Here is a 24,116-nt window from a genome sequence, read left to right on the forward strand (position 1 = left end):
GTTTGCTGAGTGTGGCAGAGCTGAGCGGATCAAGTTGATGCAGGTGGATGCTGGGTCAGCTTTTTTATACAAAGGGCATTAGTAAGCCTGGGGTTGAGTTGTTTCCAAACAGACTGGTTGTGTAAAATGTGTTAGCAGCTTTTCTGAACTGCCCAAATCCTTTCAAGTTATACTCATCAAAAAACAAAGCTCAGAGTAATAAACACATCCATATGCACTTAGGATTTGTGTACATTTATGGAAACATTTCATACATCAATAAAAAGTGTGTATTATAAAACAAATCACAGGGTGAGTGGAGATCTACTTATTACCTAAAAGAGACTTTTTTTTTTTTAAACATACTCATTTAACTTTATCAGTGTCATTTAAAGCTTGATTTTATAAAATACAAAAAGACATTTTTAAGAGTTCTGTATCACCGGAATTTAAACAGTAGGAATATCGATAGCTTTTTAGGTGTAAGTTATATAAATTAAAATCAAATAATTGGAGTTTTTTCAAAATATGGAAACTATACAAATGAAATAAATGGCAAAAGGACCTAATAGCAATATTTTGACATTTATGGATTACCAGTTACTTTAGGATCTAAACAAAGATTCTGAATATTCAGACTTCTTTTGCTGTTTCACATTCAGATATCTCCCTACCTATATTCTGAGTCAAGCTACTTGACCAAAAGGTCTGATTTAGGAAGGCATTTAGCTTTATAGCAAAACTTTTTCCCTCTGTATTTACCACCTTCAAAGGAATTGACATTACAGCGCTGATGTAATGTGCTGGTTGCCTTTTGAACGGTGTGCAGAAAAATTATGTCCACCCTATGAAAAGCCCAACAGGTACCAAACAATGGGACAATTAAGCATAGCTCAATGAAGTATGTTAAGTTTCCCCATCTAAAAATTAACCAATGAAATAAAACACATGAACTATAGTTGACTTGGCTTCAGGAAAAGTACATTAGAGAATTACATCATTGTTGTCATCTCATTTTCAGTCATTGACAGAGATTTTGTAGGCCACCAAGCTATTTACTTTGTGGATTGTAGTAGTGAAGGAATGAAGACGGGCTTGCTCAGAACTAGTAATGAACTGTGGTCCCGACTCTTCCCATTTTTCAAGTACAACCAAATCTTTGTATATATCAGATCAAATGAACAGGACACTTCCAGCAGTGGTAGGAACATGACTGTAGCTGTGATCTGTCTGATCATTGAGTGGATTTCATCTTGGATAGCCTTCTGAGACTTTTCTCTGGGTGTGCTGTCATCTTTGGCAGCCTTGTCAAACTCATTATCAAATTGCCATCTTTCAAGGACCTCTTTCAGTGTTTGAGATGGCTACCACCAGTTTCTGAACTGAACACTTGTATAACCAATCTTTCAGTTGTTCCACGACATTATTTAGGTATTTCATGAGCTCACGATCAGCAGTTACAAGCAAAGTAAGTCCATATTTCTGCACGCAAGTTAAGGTTTCAGATGGATATCTGCCATGCTGATATAAAATGCCGTTGATGCCAAATGAGAACTCGGCCATGATTTCGGCGTTCCCACGCAGGGCAATGCCCTGCTCCCGGGAGAGCTGTAGCATGCCCCCGATCTATTTATTTATTTATTTTTTATGACCTTACCTTTTTTTGCTTCAGGCATCATGACATGTAAATATTTAGCAAAGAATTGAGTCCTAAAAAATTTCACACTATTCTTTTCCTTTCTAAGAACCGTGTTTTGAAGAAGAAGGACGTAGGGAGTAATATCGTTACTGTATGCATTCAACTTGCTCGTTTTTTTCTCCTTCCTCTGGATTTATCATGTAATTCTTACTCATTCTGTCATGATTAGTAATTTGGAAAAGTAATGATTGTTTTAGGGAGCTATAAAAGTTCGGTAGAGGAAGGTTAGGCATACTCCTCAAAGATAAACCCGTATTTCTTAGTAGCTTCAGTGGAACTGATTTTAATGCCTATTTGCTTTTAAGAGAAAACAAGCCAAGTAAATGCTATTTGTGATAGTTGAAATGTTAGACAAATCCCTTCAGACTAGACCTTGCCTAGTGTAGATTTGCTAGTGTAAAAGAAGTGGTAAAGATCCTTTAAGGATTCAGTTGAGGAAATGCCGAAGCATGTCCCAGTTTTCTCTCAATGTATGGGAAAATGAGAGAATGAACAAAAGTACCCTTACAGTAGGAAAATATCATAGTGAATTCATTTTATTACATAAGTGAAATTGTTTGGCTTGTGGTTCAGGTTTCTGTGTGTGAATAAAAGATATATGCTTCTGTTAAGTGACTTTATTTTCTGCCTCAGTTCTCTAAAACAAGAGCATGGAGAAAGGAAAGAAACTTTCCTGGCCCTTAAGTGACCAGGCAATGACTTAATAATGTTTACTCTCCCTCAGTGTGAAGATAGTGGAATTGAACTCTGGAGAGTGGATTGCTAATAGCTATTTTAAGGAATAACCACAAATGTGACACCGTCTTCTCCTTCCATTATGTTATTTGAGGGTATAAACACATTAGAAAAGCAAGTTAGTGCTTAGAGGGTATAAACACATTAGAAAAGCAAGTTGTTGGCCTAGAAATGAGAGGAAAGTGTGTTGACAATCAGATCAGTAACTCTTCTAATTTGTAAGCACTTTGCTTTCATCTACATCACTTCATCCTATTCTGTGAGGTGGAGCAGCCGAGCTGGAAGATTATTTAAGTTTTTAACAGATGAGAACATCAAAATCTAAAAGAAGCTAAGTAAGACTTGCCAACTCGTTTCTTTAGTGATGGGGGGAAGGAAATTTAACATTTGTTGAGAGTTCATGGTAGTCTTTACACATATATTTTTAATTCTCACAAATGTCTCTAAGTTGGGTATTGTCAGCTTGTTTTGCAGATGAAATTGTAGATAAGAGAGGCTAATAGTTTACTTGAGGTCTTGCAGCTAGTGAAAGTAGAGCCAGGATTTAAATTTAAATCTATTGGATTTACATTATTTCCAGCCTCTGTGCTGTTCCACACTACCTTTAGCATACAGCAGAGCTACGCCCCCAAGGCACACTTGACTGCCTTGGTTACAACCTGGGGAAATGGGCCACATCCAACTAACAGATATTTTATCAGGCCAGCCTAGAGTGAAAAAGAAAACTGAACCAATGTTGAAAATTGGGAGATTTCACATATTCTACCCACAAGAATTTCCAAAGGCAGTACTGAAGCAGCCTTCTCTCTAGAGAATAGTAGTACACTCCTTGGTCTCTACCACTCCCTAAAGTGTCCCGTGTCCTCGAGGCGGTGGACAATAGTGCTTACACTGTTTTTTCTCTTACAGTATGAGGTCTTTCTACATGCGCATCTATCTCAAGTGGGATAGCAAAAGGTAGGTTGACATTTTCTTCTCCCTAGAAAAATAGGAAAGGGTATATTCCTTTGAGAGAATGAAGAGTCTTTTGTTCACTCTGCAGTGCTTCCATGTCAGAAAAATACAAGATATGTCATTATTTTGCTCACACCCTATTAGCTTTATTTATTTACATAGAACTTTAGAGTTTTCCACCTCTGCAGTACAATAAAAAATGGAGTACATTTGTGGGCAAGCTGCAGTGGAGAAAAGGAATGCTTCTAAAATCCCAAACCACTAATTCTGTGTGTAGGGGAAGATGCATCTTGTGCATCTTGGAAGGTCCCCAGGGCATCCTGTGGAGATGGGGCACCAAGGAGCCTTCTTTCTTTAAGCAGCCTGATATTGGAGTCCAAATGGGTCCTGAGCTTGTGCATTGGCTCTCTGTGGCTGCTCTGAGGGTTCCCAGGACTTGTGAAGCTACTCCTTATTCTTCCTTCTCTGCCCAGCCCTCTCCAACTAATCACAGATCTGCTCCTACACACTGCCTGGACATAGCTCTGTCCGAAAGCTCTGCGGGGGTGAGGAACTGAGGTGCTTACAGCTCAGCCTTTGAGAGCTTTCTGTGGTGCAAGTCCAAGGGTGGCCTAATTTCTCATTTTGAAATTTTCTGTTAAGTGTCATGGGACAGATGTCACTTCTGTCTATACTTGGAATTTCATTACAGTTGAAGCTTCTATTTAGATCTTTGTTTCCTTCCGCTGGATCTGAGTGTTCACAGTTCTGTGGGGTAGGGGGCCAGGGGGTGAAGAAGGGGAAGAGGAAGTACCACAGTGGAACCTTGTAGAATGGTTTTGAGGAAATGTCATGTACTGTTTTTAGGAATTTGTCACTAGAATTATCAGTCTAGGTATGACCATTGTGGTGGGGAAGAAACTTTACCTTTCAAGTTACTTTCAGCTGGTGTAATAAGTCTACATGAAACAGATTATCAAGAGAAAATAACCAAATTTAATTATATACATACATATATGAACCCCGCATATGTAAGAGAGTCAGAGACCCACATACATGAGAAGTTCAAAGACAGTAGAGGGAAAATGAGATATATGTGGCATCCTGAGCCAAGGAAGAGGTAAGGTGCCTTGGGGCTTCAGAGGAGAGAAAAGTCATTCACAAGATGCTAAGAAGAGCAGATGTTCAGTAATTAGAAGTTCGCCCTGCCGTAGAGATAAGCTATAAAATGTTATTTCTTGTAAGGTCTCCAATTTAAAATCTTTAAGGGAGAAGTAAAAGTTTCTTGTGAACCTACAGAGTCTCGATAGCTGTCAGCTCAAAATAATTAACATGCCAAAGTGTCGCATGTTGGGGAGGCTGGTTCTGAACCCCTTCGACATGCCCCAGTGAGAGAAGAAAATTACAACAAAGGAGGGCTGCAAGTACAATGTCTTGTTTGGTTGAAAGACATAAGCTTAGAGACCAAGGTGTTCTGTGAATGCCAGGCCATTGGTTGATTGGATCCTTTCCAGGAAAGCTCTGGGATTCAGGTGTGTGGGTTCGTGTTCCCTCAGGTAGGTGATCACTAACTCCCTGGTCAAATAGGCAGGTGGCGAGGAAAAGTGGGCTGATCGATTATCTCCCAGAGCAAACAAAGGTGAGAGAATGATCCTGAGTGTGGACTCCAGCCAGACTGCTGGATTATTTCCAGTTTTTCTCCCACCTACCTGTGTAGCCTTGACTATTTTTTTAACCACTCTGCCCCTGAGTTTTCTCCTGTGTAAAATGGAAGTATTAATAATACCTACCATGTTGGGCTGTGAGGAATTACATGGTATGTCAGTGCCTGGCATGGAATAAGGATTTGCTGTGGGTTAGCTTTTACTGTTGGTAGTCTTGCCTCCTTCAATTTTGCCTTTATTTGTGAGGGTGGGGAAGAGGGGGTCCCCATAAATTTAGAAGGAAGGCTGCAGGGTGGAAATGGTTAACAGCTCTCACCTCCCTATTTTCAGGGTGAGCTGTGGGCTGCCCATCTGAGCTGCCTCGTGGCCTTAGGGAAATGTTCTCCATGACAAATGCTCACAGGGAGTTGGAGCAGCAGCAGTTTTGGATTGATGAAGAGAACTGGGCTGGAGTGGGTGGCTGTGAACCCAGGGCTTTGGCGCTGTTGTTTGGGGATTAAAATCCACACTGACTCTGGAAAAGAGATAGAATCCCCTGACATTCTGTTTGGGCACAGACTCCACCCTGTTGTGGAAGAGCAGACTGGTGTCAGTGTGGAATAGGGGCGGATACAGGAGTCCCAGCCCCATGTCTGCCACTGCTTGGCAGAAGCTTGCAACCGACTGAGTCCTCGGTGCCTCTGCTGTCAGCTGGGGATAAGCACACCTCATAGGAATGTTGTGAAGAGCTAATAAAAATGTTATGAGCAGGCATGGGGAAGGACTGTCTGACTTGCCCTTTAAAGGTGAAATCATAGAACAAGTACACCAGCAGATTTAAAGATGTCAATAACTAATATTTACATAGTACTTTTTATAGTTTTAAAAAGGGCTGTCTAATTAGACCTTCAACCAGGGGTGCAGGTTTATTGTTTGTGTTTGTTTCTAATGCCTTTTGCTGCCTGTCTGGAGAAATATAAAAGTGAACTGAGGTTCAGGCCAGAAATGAGCCTAGAAATGAGAACCTAGGAAGGGGCTATTCATTTTACTTTATCAGAGAAAGCAACACAAGTTTGTTTCCCTTGTTCCCTTAAAAAATCATAGTGAGCAGTGATATCCTGGGGAGGGAAAGGGAGAGATTCAAAGCCAAGATGTTCCCAGGAAGCTGAAAGCATGCATTGTGTCCAGGGAGGCTTAATGGACGGGCAGCCGGTCCCGTCCAAGCAGCCAAGGCAGACAGAGGTCACCCCTGTTAACCGCTCCTGCCCAGACCATTTATAGAAGTACCCACTGGGGGTCAGGGAAGAGGAGAGGCCTTGGGCTTTTGGACTCCTTCCTCTTCCTGCCCCAGGTCCAGACCTTTCTCCTCCTCTCATTTCTCCTCCTTTACTCCCAGCCACGTATTCCAGTAAGATATCTAACAGCTCCACACCCCTATCCCATCCCCCAGCTAATAAGCCCTCAAGCCTGCTCCCTTCTAACCAGCCCTTGAATGGCTTTCTTTCCACTGCCTCTTCCATTTTCCATTGTTATTCTTGTCTCCATTGCCTCCTAATCCTGCTTGGCACCTTCCCTCCTTTCAATTTATTTTATTCTGGAGAGTTGAAGAAAAAGAATATCTATGAGCTCACTATCGCAGGGTCCAAAGCCATTAACATTGTGGTGTATTTTATCCCACTTTTGTTTTGTTTGCTTTTGTTCTTTATACATTTAATACATTTTATGTAGCATTTAAACGAAGTTGTCATGCTGTGATTAAAGTGTGTCATTGCATTTTTCCATGTCTTTACAAATACCATTTGTAGTAATCGCATGCTATTTCAGCCTTTTTTAGCCCTTCTCTTAATATTTGGGAAAAGTGGTTGCTCTTTTTTTTGATGCCGTAAATCATTCTAAGTTGAATGTACATAAACTTTTGATTCTGTGATACATTTCGTCTTCATCACTGGTTCCTGGTTCCTGGTATAGAGCAGCTGGTGAAAGGCGTGTCTTTTGTTATTTATAATAAGCCCCTGTTAACCATACCTTAGTTTATGCACCCTTTCCCATACTTTGCCCTAGTTTATGCTCATGAAGTGCTTCTTGGTAGATGGGGAGCTGGTTGCCAGGGGACCCAACCAGGTTATTAGAGAGTTGCAGCTTTCAGTCCCACCTCCTGACCTCTAAGAAGGGGAGGTATACTAGGGATTGAATTCAGTCATCAGTGGCCAATGATTTAATCAAGAAGGTGAGGGCATGGAGGTTCTGCACCCTTTCCCATACTTTGCCCTAGGCATCTCTTCCAGTTGGCTGTTCCTAGGTTGTATCCTTTATAATAAATCAGTAATAATGTCAACAAAAATTCCCCCCCCAAAAAAATCCCTCCCCCCCAAAATATTAGGAAATGGAGAGACTTTATTCATGTGAAGTTTGCAAACCCAGGAGATGCAGCCTCTGGTAGAAACCAAAAGTGTGCTCCACAGAGACATAGGGAAGGCTGCCTTTTATAGAGGAAGTTCCCACACAGGTCCCCAATAAGGTCTACTTTATGTAAATGAGGTATCCAAATTCATACGATTCTGATGGAGTGAATCTTACAGTCCTGATTTGTCAGCATTATGCATCCTGATTTACATAAGGTCTACTTTATGTAAATGAGGTATCCAAATTCATACGATTCTGATGGAGTGAATCTTACAGTCCTGATTTGTTAGCATTATGCATCCTGATTATGGAGCAGTTCTGATTGGTTGGTTTAAATGCAAATGAGGATATAATCGTGCAGTTCTGATTGGATGAGGCAGGTCTCAGTCCATCGGTTGAAAGATGAAACCAAGAACTCTCTTAATGATAATTGGCTCAGAAGGGCGTAAATGAGCAGGGCACAGTTTGGGAAACCAAGAGTTCAGTGTGAGGTTCTGTCTGGGTATAGAAAATACTTAGGAAGCCCCTGTCAGGAGATGGCTGCTAGACTCTGATAACTTATGAAATTTGGGCCCTCAATTGATCATTGGGGGGTCCATCCCAGCAAATAAATTTCGTCTCTGGGTTCACGTCAAATGAATCTTTATTCTTGGGGTTTATATAAGTAAAGTGTTTCCCTGAGTTTTATTGAGCCTGAGGAGGGGGTCATTGGACTCCCTTGATTTATAGCTGTTTGTTAGAAGTACAGGTGACAATCTGGAACTTATAAGTGGCATCTAAAGTGGGAAGCAGTCTTGTGGGACTGAGCCCTCTACCTGTGGGGTCTGCACTAATTCTGGGTAGTTAGTGTTAGAATTGATTGGTATAGAAAAACCTACACATTTGGTGTCAGAAGTGTGAGTAGAGACAGTGTTTTTACATTTTGATTCCAGTTCACATTATTTGGGACAGATTCCTATAAGAATAATTACTTAATAATTATTGAATCAAAGGTTTTAAATAGTAAAAAGTTTTCTTTTCTTTCCCCTTTTCCCTTAAAGTTCTTCTGACTGGTCAGATAATTCAAATGACATACAGCAGATTAACAGAAAAAAATCAAGTTTTAATATGGGGAATTCACTTAAGCATGAAAATTCCAAAGACAGCAAGGCAAAATGAGGTATATATATCATTCAGAACTTAGGGGTAAGTAAGGCAATTCACAGCAAGATGAAAAGAGTTATTGTTTAGTAAACAAATGTGTATTGGGTCATCTTGAAAATGGCACAGAGAGGAGACTTTGTCAAATAGGCCTTTCTAGGTTCTCCTTGTCAGTCACACCTAGCTCATATTAAAATATAGTCATCTCATGATGGTAGCTTCCTGCCTGGAGTAAGTCTTTTGAATTCTTTTAAGCAGTAGGGGAGAAGGTCAGTTTCTTCCTGAGCCTTCTGGGCCTTGATTATTTTCAGCTGAAATAATCTGCATGCCAGAGTGGTACATCTTAGAGCAACTCATTCTGCACCACTGGTTTTTAACCTCCCCATCCCCCATTCAGTAGGACTATCTAAGGACAAGAGCACATTCCCTCAGTGACATTGATTCAGGGATCAGCAGAATCTCTGGGAGGCAGGGGGAATTCCATTATGTCCTCCTGTGAGAAGCCCTGATATATACAGTTTTTAATTTTGCTTCTGTTGTTTAACATTATATGTCAGCATTTTCCAGGTCTTTAATTTTTCTGAAAAGCTTTTTTTTTTTTTCATGGCTGCAGATAGTAGTCTATCTTATGACTATCGTAATTCATTTGATTACTTCCCTCTTGTTAGGCATTTAAGTTGTTTTGATTCTTTTGGAGCAGGAGAGTGTTCTGTATGTTAAGTATGCTGAAGTGAGCTGCTCATGTAGTAATTATTTCATTCAACTCTGATTATTTTCTTATGATAAATCTCTGGAGTGGAGGTACTGGGTCAAAAGGCATGAACATTTTAAACACTCTTTAAAATGCAACAGGAGTGTAGGAGGTGCCCGGACACTGCACCCTCCACAGCAGTGGGTAGTGTGGTCTGTAGACAAACTCTTCTGGGGTGCAGCAGCCATGCCTAGTTAGTCATCACACCTCCAGCCCCGGCCTAGAGCAGACTCAAAAGTGTCTGGGGGAGTGGAGGAGAAGTTACCAGAAAGGTAGGTGGCTGCCTGTGGTGGCGGCGTTTCCTTGCTCCTGGCTTGAGTCCCAAGTTGTAATAGATGCCGCTGATCAGGCAGCAACTTCCTTCAAGGGGTGTTTGCACAAGTTAGCCTTGCCTTCCTGTGGCTGGAGAGGGCGGGAGGTGGAGCAGAAAGACCTGCAGTTAATAGAGGCTTGAAATCAGGATCTAACTTACAAGTCCTGAATCTACTGGACCTGACTGGCATCGAATTTGTTTTTGTTTCATGTTTGGGTCTGTTTTGTTATCTAACACTTTTCCTCCCACAAGCAAACCAGGAAACTCCTGTTAAGTAAACTTTATTCTGTAAGGTACACTCAGATTTTGATATAAAAGTGAAATATCAGCATTGTATTTGTGATTGAGCCACTGTTTGAACTTGGATGCCTAGAATATATTTTTGGTCTTCCATAAGTATTTTTGGAGTAAATGAGTGAATGAATATACAAAGAATAAATGAGTTTGACTGTTTTATACCATACATATGTTAAATATACATATGTGTATGTATCACATGGCATAATTAAAACATTTAAAAATGAGTATTAAATTATTATCCAGTCATTTATATTAACTGTTCAACATGTTATGATTTCAAAATTGATACACACCATATCTTCTTTGGATCTGAAAATAAATAGGATTGATTGATTTCATAGTTTGACTAGCAGTATGTCTTTTTTTGGCATTTTTAATCATTTAAAAACTTACTGAGGTACATATAGTAAAATACACAGATCCTAATTGTTGCATTTTGATACATGTATACACCCATGTAAAAAACATCACTGTCAAAATACAGAAGCATTTTCATGCTCCAGAAAGTTCTCTTGTGCCCCTTTGCAGTCAATCTCTCTACCTCAGAGGCAATTGCTGTTCTGATTTCTAGTACCAAAAGTGAACTTTGCCTGTTCGTAACTTCATATAAATGGAACACAACACAATAATAGAAAAAAAGAGAACACTCTTTTATAAATGGAATATAGTATACAATAGGACAACTAAAGTGTCTTCTTTTGTCAACATGTTTTTGAGATTCATGCATGTTGTGTAGCTTGTTCTTTATTAATAGCCAATATTTCATTCTTTGATTATACCACAATTTATCCATTCTCCTTGGAAGACCATTTGGATTGCTTCCAGTTTTGGCCTATTTTAAATAAAGCTGCTATGAACATTCTTGTACAAGTCCTTTAAAAAAAATTTTATTGCGATGTAGTTTATGTGCCATAAAGTCATTTCATCGTAAGTGTACAGTTCTGTGATTATTATAGATTTGTACAGCCATCACCACAATCTAATTTTAGAATATTTCTATCACCCCCAAAGTTCCCTCATGCCAGTCCTCACCCCTAAGCCCAGGCAGCCATTCATCTGCTTTCTGTCTCTTGCCTTTTTTGGATATTTTCTATAAATGGAATACTAGAATATGTGGTGTTTTGTGTCTGAACATTCATATACAGGTATTTGTATAGACCTATATTTTAATTTCTCTTGAGTCTGGAGTGTAATTACTGGATAATATAATATCTTTATGTTTTAACTTTTTAAGAAACTGCTAAACTGTTATCCAGAAATGACTGTATGAGAGATTTGATTTGTTCACATTTTGGCCAACACTCAATATTGTTAGTTATTTTGATTATAACCAAATTGTAGTATCACACTGCAATTTTAATTTACATTTTCCAAATGATTAATGATGTTGAGCACCTTTCCATGTGCTTATTAGTCATTCATATATCTTCTTTGGTGAAATGTCTAGTTTAGTCTTTTGCTCGTGTTTAAAATTGGGTTAGTTGTCACTGTCATCTCACTGAGTTTCAAAATTTTTTTATATATTCAAATAAAAATATTTGAATAAAAATGTTCAAATATTTTTTAAATTCTAGAGGTAAGTTCTTTATCATGTATATGATTTGTAAATATTTTCTCCTAACTTATGACTTATCTTTTTATTTTTTAAATGCTGCCTTTTAAAGAAAAAAATTTTAATATTGTCAAAGTCTCAGTTATCAATTTCTTTTATAGTTTGTGCTTTTAATTACATATCTAAGAAATATTTGCCTAACTTTGTACAAGTCTTTTTTTAAAATAGATTTTATCTTTTAGAGAAGTTTTAGATTCACAGCAAAATTAAACAGAAGGTACAATTTCCTGTATATACCCTGCCCCACACATGCATAGCCTCCCCGATTAGCAACGTCCCACATCAGAGTGGTACATTTGTTACAGTTGGCGAACATCATAATCACCCCAGATCCATAGCTTACATTACAGTTCACTCTTCTTGTTTGTTGTGGATGCTGTACGTTTGGACAAATGTATGTCATGTACCCATCATTATAGTATCATACAGAGTATTTTCACTGCCCTAAAAATTCTCTGTGTTCTGTCTATTCATCTCCCCAAATCTCAAACCCCTAGCAACCACTGTCATCCCTTTCCCCACCAGTTCACAACATTATTGGGGTAGGTTGCCAGCCACCACAGTTGCTATCTAGAGTTCTAGATAGTCATAGGTCATTGGACCTAATGACATGTATTCACCATTATAGTATTATACAGAGTGATACTAAAAATTCTCTGTGCTCTGCTTATTCATCCCTCTTTCCCTTCTAACCTCTGGGAACCACTGATCTTTTTACTGTCTCCATAGTTTTGCCTTTTCCAGAATGTCATATAGTTGGAATCATCCAATAGATAGCTCTTTCATATCAGCTTCTTTCACTTAATAATATGTTTAAGTTTTCTTCATGTCTATTCATGGATTGATAGATCTCTTTTTATAAAGTGCTGAATAATCACAGTTTTTCCAGTCACTTTCAGAGATCATCTTGGTTGCTTCCCACTTTTGGCAATTATGAATAATGCTGCTATAAATACTTGCGTACAAATTTTTGTGTGGACATAAGTTTTCAACTACTGTGGATAAACACCAAGGAGCACAATTACTGGATTGTATGATAAGAATATGTTGAATTTTGTAAGAAACTGTCATATTGTTTTCCAAAGTGGCTCTACTGTTTTGCATTCCCACTAGCAGTGAGAGTTCCTGCTGTTCCACATCCTTGCCAGCATTTGGTGTGGTCAAACAAGTCCTCTTATGGACACAAATTTTTCTCTCTCCTGGGTAGAATACCTAGGAGTGGAAGTACTAGATCATAGGATAGGTGTATATTAAAGTGCCAGACTGTTATCCAGAGGGTCGTATCATTTTACATTCTTATATCTTTTCTTATATTTGGTATCGGTTTAATTTTAATCTGATAGATATGAAATTGTATGTCATTGTGGTTTTAGCCTTTTCCTGATGGCTGATGATGCTAGGCACCTTTTCACTTGCTAGCGACCATTTGCACATTTTTCTTTTGAAGTATCTTTTCAAGTATTTTGACCATTTTTGTTTTGATTTACCTGTCTTTTTACTATTGATTTGTAGGCAAGATAGGTAGGTAGGTAGGTAGGTAGGTAGGTAGGTAGGTAGGTAGGTAGATAGATAGATAGATAGATAGATAGGTAGGTAGGTAGGTAGGTAGGTAGGTGTAGGTAGATAGATAGTCAGTCAGTCAGTCTGTCTGTCTGTCTGTCTGTCTGTCTGGTAGTATGGGCACAAGTCCTTTGTTAGATAGATGTGAATATTTTCTCCCAGTGTGTTTCTTGCCTTTTCATTTTCTTATGAGAAGAGTTTAATTTTAATAAGTCCACTTTATTCATTTTTTTTTCTTTTATGGTTAGTGCTTTTGTGTTTGGTTAAGAATTCTTTACCTACCCCAAGGTTGTATTTGCAAAGATATATTCCTTTGTTTTCCTTCTGGAAGCTTTAGAGTATTAATTTTTATTTTTAGACCCGCAATCCATCCTGAACTAATTTGTTTGTATAGTGTGAGGCGAGACTGAGGTGGTTCTTTTTCATTCTGCTATCCATTTGGTCCAGCACCATTTATTGAAAAGACTTTCCTCCTTCGAATTGGTACTTTCTTGTAAATCAAGTGGACTGTTGGAATTCTCTACTGTGTTCTTTTTGTCTGTTCTTAAGCCAGTACCACACTTGTCTTCAGTTCTGTAGTTTATCACTCTTGAAATCAGGTAGTGTAAGCCTTCCATCTTCATTCTTTTTTTGACCATTCTGGCACTTTGCATTTCCTATACAAAAGATTTTAGGATGAGCTGCTCAATTTCTACAAAAAAAGCCTGGTCGGATTTTGATTAGGACTACATTAAATCTCAAACTGGGGACTATTGACATCTTAACAATATTAGTCTTTGTTAGGTCGTTTTTCTCACCAGTGTTTTACAGCTTTTAGCATTAATGTTTTATACACATTTTAAAAGACTTATTCCTATATATTTTATGTTTTTGAGTCTATTATAAATGGTAGTTTTTACACTTTCAAATCTTGTTTACATTTTTATATGCAATTTTAAATATTGATCTGCGATCTTACTAAATTAACTTATTCCAGTAAATTTTTGGTAGATGCCTTGAGATATTCTGTATATATAAACATCATCTATCAATAGTTTTACTTTATCTTTCTAATTTCTGTGCCCTTTTTTCTTACATTATTGAACTGGCTATGACATTCTAAAATGTTGAATAGAAGTGATCAGAGCAGATATCCTTGTCTTGTTCCCAATTTTCACAGGAAAATGTCTTTCACAAATATAACAGCTATAGATTTTTCATAGGTCCTTTATCAGTTAAGAAAATTTCTCTCAATTTCTACTTTGCCAAGAAGTTTTTATCACGAATGAGTGTTTAATTTTCTCAGAAGCTTTTTCTGCACCTTTCAGGATAATCCTACAGTTTGTTTTCCTTCATTCTGTGTATGTAAATATGTCTCTTTTTCATTTGTTGGCACTTTCTCCTCACCTCAAATTAGGGAAAAGACTACTATTTTACTCACTTGTAACACTTGAACATCTTGGCATCATTCATGGAATGGAGGTCTGTTCAGGAGTTTAATTTAGACACTTTGAATTAGACAATCTCCATAAAACACTTTATAAACTAAAAAGCACCATATGTATTTAGGTAGAATTATTTGACCTAAGCGGCATACCTGCTCCCCCAAATTTCTCTTAATCTCTGAAACTTCTACCATTAGGCTGCTTTTAAAAAAATCAATCTGTGGAGAGATCGGTATGTTATATTTTCTGATTCTGGAGGGAGTGGAAACAAAACAGGCAACTGTTTATGGTAATAGAGTAAGCTGGTATAGGTCTGTGATGCTGTTGTCAAAGACTTGTGGGAGAACTAGACCCTGGTTGACTGGGTAGCCTGTTCCAGATTGTATAATGGCGAGAGAAGATCTCCCTCAGGTGACTGGCCTGGTTCACTTTCTCAGAAATGACAAACAGAGCCATGGTTTTGGAAACCACAGACGACTGAACTTGAGCAGTGTCATCTCTGGTGGTTGAGTCATCTCGGGAGCTGGGTTCAGTAGCTTGGGGCTGTGAGTGAGGTCTCAGGAACTGTTGAGCATGATTTCTCATTGGTACTTTCTTGGTCATTGTATGCTTAAACCCCTTCCTTTAAGTGCAAAACTAATGTTGATGACAGTCATTGAGAGCTCAGAAGCAATCTCTAGTTTAAGTGTCCTTTGAATACTAAACCTTTTATAAGCGTGTTTGCTAAACAGTCATCCCATACGTATTTAGACCTTTCTGATGGTGGTACAAACACTAGCTCCTAAACTAACACAGCTTGCTTTTTAACAACTCCCATTCTTATGACCCTTTAACCGTTTGTCTTATGAAGCCCTTTCCCATATTTGTTGCTTCTTTAGGTATATTCCTATTTATTGATATCTTCCTTAAAATTTGGTAGCAAAACCTGAATGACTAGTACAAAGTTTGGGGATTCCTTTCTCCTTAATTCTGAACATGATACTTGTATTATCTTTTCCTACCAAAATGATGAAGTGAATACAGATGTATAGTTTGCAGTAAATAAGAAGACACATTGTGAGGGAGGGATATATGGAAATATGCATCACCAGAATATTAATTTACAAGCAAACTTAGGGCATTGGGTAAAAATTAATGGTAGCTATATGGAAAACTAAATCATTTCAGTGTAACCCAATTTTTTCAAGAATGTTGTAAGGATCCAGAGGAAGTAGGGTACATATATCTTGACTTTCTCATGCCATTGATTTAATTAAGTGTAATATAATCATCAGTGGCTCAGGGAAACATAGTTTAGTTCAGATGATACCACAGTTATATAGTGAGAAGATCATACAGAGACATAAAGGATTTGGTGCTGGTGTGAAACAACACTTTTCAGTTAACCTTTCAGAGAATAGTCTGGGATACTATTTAATCAGTTTTAATCCCTGACCAGTAATGTATTGTGTGTATGTTTATTTGTGTGCCAGAGATGCTGGATAAATTAGGTACTTAGAAATTGGACAAGTCAAATGCAGGCTAATTAATTTTGTAAGTAGGAAGTTCAAATTAGAGAATGATTGGCTCTGTGCCTGTTCCTGGCAGAAAAAGCCCCAGTGCCGTGATGAATCACAATGCAGTTGAGCCCTCAGTAACTGTAATATAAGTACATGCAGAATACCACATTTCATAAGTCAGTGCTCAGGTTAAGAATACTTACATGAGGCCGAGAACAGGTAAAAGAGTGAAGGCTTACAATAGATAACTTTTGCAACAGAAGCAATGAATCATAGAATTAGAGAGTTACTATTTTGCAACATACCAAGAGGGGAGGGATATGAAAAGGAATAATTAGAAGTATTTTGTATTAAGTAGGATGGCTAAAATGCTGTAAAAATTGACAAAAAATGTAATGGCGCAAATCCAATACAAGTTTATTTCTCTCACTTAACAGTCCGAATGGGTATATCAGGTCACTGGGTGGCTCTGTAAACAAGTGTCTGAAGACCAGAATTTGTCAAGAGGATACAGGAGCCAGCTTGGAGGAACTCTGACAGCACACATTTAGAAAAATGTAGGTATTCAAAAGAATAATGGTGGCAGTGGATTATAACACACTGAATAAGTCCATGAATCCAGGGAAAAATTGCCAGCTCATAAAAGCAGAATGAATCATAGAAAGTTACTATTTTATAATTCCCAATATGGTAATTGATTCAGGCAAAGATGATGGATGGATGTTAAAACTATTAAATGAAACTTCGTTTTGGAACAGCATAGTCTAACACTCTCAAGGTATTATACTCTAGGGATTAATTATTGATTACAAAAGGGAAAAGGTACCCCATACTAGAAAAATTTGGCAGAGATGTCCTTAATTAGGTGATCTAACTTCGCATGACCAGTTTGAGACAAACTGACATAATGGGACACATAATCCAGATAGTGTTCTTGAAAAAAATGTTTATCTAATACTGAAGCAACAATTACATGGACAAATTGTGCAATATTCTACAAGACAATTAGCCTAGTCTTCAAAAATGTCAGAGTCGCTCTTGCCAGGCATGTGTCATGAGAGTGACATTGTTTTTAAATGCTGTATGGCAATCCCTCATGTACCGCCCAGATGCCCAGGGAAGACATGGAGACCTGGAAGCCCAACTACTTCCTTGGGATCATCCAACTTTTGGATGATTATCCCAACTGCTTCACTGTGGGAGCAGACCGTGGGCTCCAGACAGGTGCAGCAGATCTGCATGTCCATCTGCGGGAAAGCTGTGATGCCGACGGGCAAGAACATTGAGGTGCATGAGGCCATCCCGGGGCACCTGGAAAACGGCCCAGCTCTAGAGGAACTGTCACCTCATGTCCACAAGCATGTGGGCTTTACGTTCACGAGGGAGGACCTCACCTGAGATCAGCGACGTGCTGCTGGACAATAAGGTGCCAGGTGCCGCCTGTGCTGGTGCCATGGCCCCATGTGAGGTCTCTGTGCCAGCCCAGAACACTGGTCTGTGGCCTGAGAACACCTCCTCTTTCCAGGCTTCAGGCGTCACCACTAAAATCTTCAGAGGCGCCACTGAAATCCTAAGTGACACGCAGCCGATGACGCCTGGAGACAGTGGGAGCCAGCGAAGCCACACTGCTGAACGTGCTGGACACCCGTCTTCCCCTCCCAGCTCCTCGGCCAGCAGGCGTTTGACAGTGGCAGCATCTACAGCCCTCTCTCTTAAGGGGCAAACAGTATAGTTTAAATTCCGAGTTTAAAAAAAATTTTGATTTAACGAGTAATGCTGATCTTTTCATGTTTAAACCCATTTATCCTTTTTTTGTGAATTGTCCCTTCAGATCCTTTGCTCATATTACTTGGGCTTGTGATCTTTTTCCTGTTTGATTTCCAGGAGTTCTTTATAAATTTGGGAGATTAATATTTTGTAATTTTTTTCTAGTTTGTCATTTTCTTTTGACTTTGCCTGTGGTTTTTATGCCAGGAAGTGTCGTTTACATTTGAACTTGTCAGTACCTTGGAGTTAAAAGTATCTCTGGTTTCCAGTGTTGCGTAGAAGCCTGACTCCACCCTGATTTTTTTAAATATCTTTTTATTGAAAAATAAGATACAGAATCATAACGCATACACAAACATGTAGAGCTTAATGAATTATCATAAGGTGACCACCCTTGTAACTTATCTCTCAGATAAAGAACTAAAACTGCTCTGTCAGCCCCTTCCGTGTGACCTCTCCAAACCCCAGCCCCTCTCCCCGCTTTTTACCCTTTAAAACATTATTTAAGATGTCTTTTTACATGTCTTTCACTGTATAGATGACTTCTCCGAGCCTTTTTCTCCCTTGTTCTGTTGAAGAACTAGACCGCTGGACCTTTAGAGTTTTCCACAGTATGACTTTTGCTGATTGCACACTCGTGATACAATACAGCTCAGTATGTCCCTCTGTCCTCTGTATCTCTTTACTTTTTTAAAAACAGCTTTATTGAAGTATAATTGGCATACAACGAACTGCACATATTTAATGTGTAGAATTTGATATCTTTTGCCATGTCTACACCCATGAAAATACCCCATCAGGATAGCTAACACACCTATAGGTGCGTTTATATTTTCTAAGATTTTATGTAAATAGAATCATAAAGCATTCTTTTTGAGCCTGGCCTCTTTCACTCAGCATAATTATTTTGAGATTCATCCGTGTTGTTGCATGTACTGACAGTTGCTTCCTTTTCATTGCTGAGGAGTGTTCCATTGTATGGATATACCACTGTTTTGTTTATCCATTCATTTGTTGATAGAAATCTGGATTGTCTCCAGTTTTGTGTTCTCTATATTTCTTGCATATTGGCAGCTGGATCCAGAGATTTGATCAGACTCAGGTTTAGTCTCTAGGAGGCACAAAATGTCTGATTTCTTTCCCATTGTGATGATCATAGCAATAGGTGCTTAATGTCTACATCTCTTAACTCAGGGATGGGAGGTTGAGGGAGAAGAGCTAATTACAAAATGGTGGAATGCTAAATCTGAGATTTATTTTTCATTTAGAAATTGGAACACTCTTTGAAGAGATACTTCCCCTCATCTACTACTTGGTTATCCAGTAGTACCTCTTGTATAAAGCAGGGTAATTCCTTTATTCTTTCCCTTCATTTACTCGTTTTTAATTTACTCTTAATTCTTTCTATGAAATCTGTTTTTTCGTCTTGAGAATTGGTAATCTCTTCTCTTATCATTGTTTTGAAATTTTGCTGTGCCTCAGTGTGGGTCTGTTTTCCTCTATCAAGGTGGCCACTGATGGACTCTTACTGTTATTAGTTCTAGAGAATATTATATGCTTTTCTTTGGTTTGCTCCCCTTCGGTTTATTCTCTTTCTCTGACTCCCATTATTCAGATTTTCCACCTGCTGGATTGAATCTCTTTCTTATCCTTTTCTCCATCTATTGTTCTGTGTTTTCTGGGAAATGGCCTGAACTTTATTTTCTAACTTCTGTTCAGTTTATCATGTCTGCCATCATATTTTTATTTCCCAAGAGTGCCTTCTTATTTTCTGTTGTTTTAAACAGTTTCCTCCTTTTGTTCCATGGATGCAATATTTTCTCCCTGAAAACAATGAATTTCTAAATAAAGTTTTCTTCTAGCATGGTATCTTTTTCCTCCAAGTTATTTTTCTGCTTGTGGGTTTGACTTTTCATAGTAGAGATTTTCTTTGACTGAGGATCTTTGGATGTCTAGTCATATTTTTTGGGTAGGGTGCTATCTAGAATGTGTCCGTAGGGAAGACTCAATGTCAGTACTTTTACCTATTTATATCTAGGCTGATCACTAGAGGAGGACTTGTGGATATTTATGTTTTGGATAATGGTATTCCTGAAATCCAGGTGAGGAAGAGAAGTCTCAACTTTCGATATGTATATTTTTACTCAGACTCCATTTTCAGCATTGAACCACTCTGTCTGCAGCTCTTCCCACAGTCCAGAGACCCTGTTTTACACTTGCCCGAGGAGAAAACCCCCATTCTTAGTCCGTAGCTGGGGCGAGACAGTCACCTGTTGCACTGAGTCAGGGAAGGGATCTGGGACCTGTTTGTTTCATTTGCCCCATCTTTGCATCCCTTTTCAAAGTTATCTGGGCCAACAGTTCCTCAGCCTTTCGAGGGTCCCGAGGTATAAATTAGGTTGGCACTGTGCTTTATCAGCACTGCTAGCTTTCTTGTCTATTATCAGTATATGAGATTCACCTGAGGATTTTATTAAAATGCAAATTGATCCAATGAATCCATGTTGGAACCTGAGATTCTGTAACTGTATTCATAACAAGCTCCTTGATGATGCTTATGCTACTGTTCCTTGGACCACACTTTTGAGTAGCAAGATGCTAAGTCATTTGCCATTCATCCAATTGTTTTTCTAGCCTCTGGATTTTTTTTTCCTGGTGTCTACTCTCACATTCTTTTGTCCTGGAAGTTCATGTCTTTAAAAAAAAAAAAACTACAAAAAATTTCAAGCAGATACACAAATAGGATAACCATTAACTCATAGATAGTCCTGCCCTATTTACACTCCCATCAGTGCCCACCAAACACATACTGTGTTTCAAAGCAAATTCCAGAAAACATCTCACCTGTAAATATTGCAGTATGTATTTTTTAAATATTTTTAAAAATAACCATATGTATTCGGGCTGCCATAACAAACACCATAGACTGGCTTAACAGACATCTATTTCCTCATAATTCTGGAAGCTCGAAGTCCAAAATCAAGGTCTCAACAGGTTTGTCTCTCCTGAGACCTTCCCTTGGCTTACAGATGGCCACTTTCTTATTGTGTTCCCACATCACTGTTCCTCTGTGTGCACCCATCCCTGGTGTCTCCCCTTCTTATAAGGCTACTGGTCAGACTGGATTAGGGACCACCCATATGACCTCATTTAAAGGCTCCATCTCCAAATACAGTCATATTCTGAGGTACTAGAATTTAGGGCTTCAACATAGGAATTTTGGTGGAACACAATTCTGCCCATCACAACAAAATACTATTATCATGCCAAAAATTAGTAATTCCTTGATATCCTCAAATTTCTAATCAATGTTCAAATTCCCAGTTGTAATTCTTTGTTCTAACGAATTCAGATAAGTTCTACACATTGCACTTAGTTGCTATATCATTAGTCTCATTTAATCTTTTGTGTTGTTGTTGATAGTTTATTTGAAGAAGTAAGTTCTCTGTCCGGTAGCGTTTACCACCATCTGGATTTTGCTTACTGCATCCCATGGGGTTAACATGTTCTTTTGTGCTCTTTTTTTTTTTTTGTACATAAATAGTTGAATCTACAGGCTAATCGGGTCCTAAGTTTTTAGCAAGTCCATTTCATAGGTAGTGGTGCATCCTTCATCTCTCCCTTGGGTGTTCGTAGCTGTTGATGACCATTGGCTGCTTCCACAAGTACATAAGGGGTCCCAAAATGACAGTTTTCAAATTTCATTATTATTTATTCACTTATTAGAGTACTTGTAAAAAAGTAGATATCCTCTCACTTTTTTTTGTCACCAAGTAGTACAGTTAGTATAGAAAAGACAGGAAAAATGCTTGATTCTTTCCCTGTATTTACCAGTTTAAAAACATAATGACTTGGTTCCCTAGTGTCCTTAAATGTGACAAATTTGGTTTGCTTGTTCATTTTAGAATCAGTTACAAACTCAATTTATTGATGTTTTAGTGGTATGAGAGGGAGTAGAATTACATTTATTCAAAAAACCATCTTCAGTGGAAGTTGTGTCATAATTTATGCAGCCAATTTCCTATTGTTGGATATTTAAATTAATTCTAGGTTTTTAATTTCATATCCAATACTGATATGTACAGCCTTTAAAAATGTAATAAAATGCACTCATTTTCAGTGTAATTTGAATTTTGAAAAATGTATATACATTTGTTGAACTACCATCTCAATCCACATATAGAACACGTTCATCTCTACAAAAGTCCCTGGTGCTCCTCTGCCTCCGCTTGGCCCCAGAGTTCCACTGGTGGTCTGTCCAGCCTGATAGGTTTGTTTTGCTGTTGTAGAATTCCATATAAGTGAAAGCAAACCATCTGTACTCATTTGTGTCAGGTATATGGAATATTTCCAGTTTGAAGCCATGGCAAATAAAGCTGCAACACACTTTTGTGGGTCTTTTTGTGGATGTAAGTTTTCATTTCTCTTGAGTAAATACCTACGAGTAGTATTACTGGATGAAATGGTAATTGGATGTTTAACATTGTAAGAAACCTCCAAACTATTTAAACAATGTCTGAGTTCTCTTTCTTTGCCAACACACGTCAGTCTTTTAATTTTAGCTGTTCTAGTGTGTGTGAGGTGGTACCTGCTTGGAGTTTTCATTTGCATTTCTCCAATGTGTCTATTCAAACCTTTTGCCCATTTTCTAATGGGCTACTTTATTGAGTTGTAAGAGTTCTTTTATATTCTGGATCCAAGTCATTGGTCAGATATTTATGGTGAATATTTTTTCCCAGTTTGTAGCTTGCCTTTTCATTTTCTTAACTATGCTTTCGAAGAGGTGTTTGTTTTTTCAACAAAGTCCAATTTATCAACTCATGTATTTGCACGAGTGCATGTCCTAAGAAAGCCAAGCCTGGTGTTGTGGGTTGACTAGTGTGCCCCAAAGTTCATGTCCGTCCAGAATGTCACCTTATTTGGAAATAGGTTTTTGCATATGTAATTAAGGTATGATCATACCAGATCAGGGTATGATGTAAATCCCCTGACCAGTGTTCTTGCAAAAAGAGGAGAGGACACACAATGAGATGCACCAGGGGAGAAGGCAATGTAAAAACGGAGATTGCTGTGATGCTGTCACAAGCCAAGAATGCTAGGAGCCACCAGAAGCTGTAAGAGGTATGGAAGGATTCTCCTCCAGAGCCTTCAGAGGGAACACAACTCTGCTGACACCTGATTTCAGACTTCTAGCCTCCAGAACTGTGCAAGAATAAATTTCTGTTGTTTGAGCCACCCAGTGGTAATTGTTATGGCAGCTCTTGGAAACTAATATGTCTAATGCAGGATCAGAAAGATTTTTTTTTTTTTCCCTAGAAATATGTTTCACTTCTGCATTTAGTCTTATCCTCCACTTTGAGTTTATTTTTCTGTATTGGTGTGAGGTTAACGGTTAAGGTTAATTTCTTCCCATATGGATATCACTTTCCAGTACCATTTTTAGAAAAGGTTGTCCTTTTCCCCACTGAATTACCTTACAGTTTTGTTGAAAATCAACTGGCTATAAATGGTTAGGTCTACTTTTGGATTCTCTTCTGTTCTGTTGACTTATAGGACTCTCCTTATGTTAATACCCACTCTCTTTATTTCTGTACCTTTAATAGCAAGTCTTAAAGTCAGGTAGTGTAAGTCCTCCAACTTTTTTTCTTAAAAATTATTTTGGCTCTGCTAGGTCCTTTACATTTCCATATAAAATTGTAGAATCAGCTTGCCAATTTCTGCAAAAAAAAAAAAAAAAACTTGCTGAAACTTCCAATAATCAACATAATCACTGTCATTTGAATGTCACCTTTTTGTAAAGCTCTTTCACATACATAAATTGGGTCCCTTTCTACATTTCCAGTTGTGAGCTGAGCCATTGAGACTCACTGCAGAACACAAGCTTTGAAATCAGACCCGAGACTGCACTTCAGCTCCAACACTTATCAGTCATGCAATCTCAGGAAGTATGCTTATTAAGCCTGTTTCCTCCTGGGGAAAAATAATACATACCTTTTATGATTACTGTAAGGAATGTATGAAAGGTATGTAAAAGCCCTGGGCAAGGTTCAATACACAATTTCTCCCATAGGATTTCTCCACTCATCAGGATCAGCAAATCCAGCTAGAGCTAATTCCGTTTTTTTGTGCAATAGACCATGTTAGCTGTGCTCATCTTCCCATTGTACTGTTTCATGCACGTGGTTTTGTTAAACTTTTCTGAGTATGCATAATACAACTGATTATAATATTACTATGAAGTTATTAAGTTTACTATCTATTTAGAAAAGAGATTTTTTTACTCAATCATCAATGTACAGAGGACTTTTCAAAAGTTACGTGGTGTGATATTGCAACTGATTAAGTATAGATGAGAATT

At 38.3% G+C, this 24,116-nt stretch overlaps 1 protein-coding gene and 2 pseudogenes across 2 annotated transcripts in view; 1 reads left to right on the forward strand and 2 right to left on the reverse strand.

Annotated features, from left to right (window-relative positions):
• Window positions 1-996: 996 nt before the first annotated feature.
• Window positions 997-1,596, reverse strand: LOC120604375 (mitotic spindle assembly checkpoint protein MAD2A-like; annotated as a pseudogene).
• A 15,504-nt stretch (window positions 1,597-17,100) lies between these two features.
• Window positions 17,101-17,714, forward strand: LOC120604374 (60S acidic ribosomal protein P0-like; annotated as a pseudogene).
• Window positions 17,715-18,053: 339 nt separating this feature from the next.
• The window catches only part of PHC3 (polyhomeotic homolog 3), an 80,873-nt gene continuing 74,810 nt past the window's right edge, over window positions 18,054-24,116 (reverse strand). For both annotated transcript variants that reach the window (XR_005653320.1, XR_005653316.1), the window contains exon 19: window positions 18,054-23,475. The gene's annotated coding sequence lies outside the window, so the exon portion shown is untranslated. The remainder of the gene's footprint in view (window positions 23,476-24,116) is intronic.

This window comes from Pteropus medius, unplaced genomic scaffold (assembly GCF_902729225.1).
Source record: "Pteropus medius unplaced genomic scaffold, Ma_sr-lr_union100, whole genome shotgun sequence".
In the NCBI taxonomy this organism is placed as follows: domain Eukaryota; kingdom Metazoa; phylum Chordata; class Mammalia; order Chiroptera; family Pteropodidae; genus Pteropus; species Pteropus medius.